We start from the raw sequence: 1,324 nt of genomic DNA on the forward strand, positions 1-1,324 counted from the left end.
GCCATCTAGAAGCAGAGGTCTTGTCAGACAGATTAGCCCAAAGGGTGAGGGCAAGAGAATCAAAGCACTACACAAAATGCTATCCCTGCTCCCAAGAGGTTGTCGACCTTTAAAAGAAACAACAGAACCCCCAAATGACAACAAAAAGTAATAAATCACTCAACAAAGTAAAACCACCTTTAATTAAAATCCTACATAAAACAACATTTCTATTCCAAACAACTGTTTAGTCAAAAAGTAAATATATTTGTTTAATTCTCTTTCAAATGTCAACAGGAACTGAGAGCTACCAGTGTTCCTCGGAGAACAAGCAGTAGTTAAAGTCCATCTTGCTGATGTTCAGAAACAGTATGTTACATCTTTTAACCAGCAGTTCCCTATTGCACGTAACAGATTTGCTCTCCATTCAAGCACCTAAAAGCCTGGTACCTCTCTAAATAAATTAAAACAAGTCCAGTTTCTCCAGCAACCATCTGCAACATATATATCTTGGTAAAGCAATGTTACCGCAAGTTTTTAATAAATACAAAAAGATTAATGACTTCTCGTTGGTGTTTTCTGGAATGACCTCTTCCCATAAATACTTGCTTTTCTTTCTTTGTTTAGGTTTTTGGTATCTATGCTCTAAAAATCCTGACACGTAGTAGAGTCAAAGTTTTTCCATACCTAAGTCAGTCCGTTTGCATGGCACAGCTCATCGGAAATACAAATTTCAGTGTAATGCTGTAAGGAGCTTTCTTGCTGAACCTGAAACAAACGTGCCTTGTAGGAGTGAAAACAAAGCCCAGAGGCCAAACAGACCGTTACCAGTGAGGCGTTCTCAGACTTGTTGGGAATCAGCCTAAATTTCCTCTTTCTGAAGGGCTTCTTTCGTGTGTGTTATGTCGGAGGAACAAAATTGGTCAACCCTGAACATCTGGACACTGCATCGTTCTCAAAAGGCACCCTCCATCTCCTGCCCCCCTCCCCATCTTACAAAGACCTGCTCTTCTTCCAGCAGCAGTGTAAGACATGAAGCAGCTCCCTGTAGTATGATGACACCACGGTTTCTATTCACAGTAGAATTAGCGCATCTGTGCCAGCACAACACAGTTCATAAGAAAAATATACACAACATGATCGTTTTTAGCCAGATTAGGACATAAAAAAATTTACTCTTCAAGTCCCAACTTTAAACAAAGAACAGTTCTGTCAGAGGCCTTCGAACCTCCAGAGTGTGTTAGAGTACATTACCCCTACATATAAAAACAAATATTTACACTTCCATAAAGTACCAAAGAATCTTTAAAAATGCCTAGTAGCTCTCAGCGTGCAAAGTCAGCAG

The sequence above is a fragment of the Buceros rhinoceros genome, unplaced genomic scaffold, assembly GCF_000710305.1.
Source record: "Buceros rhinoceros silvestris isolate BGI_N320 unplaced genomic scaffold, ASM71030v1 scaffold13306, whole genome shotgun sequence".
NCBI classification, from domain to species: domain Eukaryota; kingdom Metazoa; phylum Chordata; class Aves; order Bucerotiformes; family Bucerotidae; genus Buceros; species Buceros rhinoceros.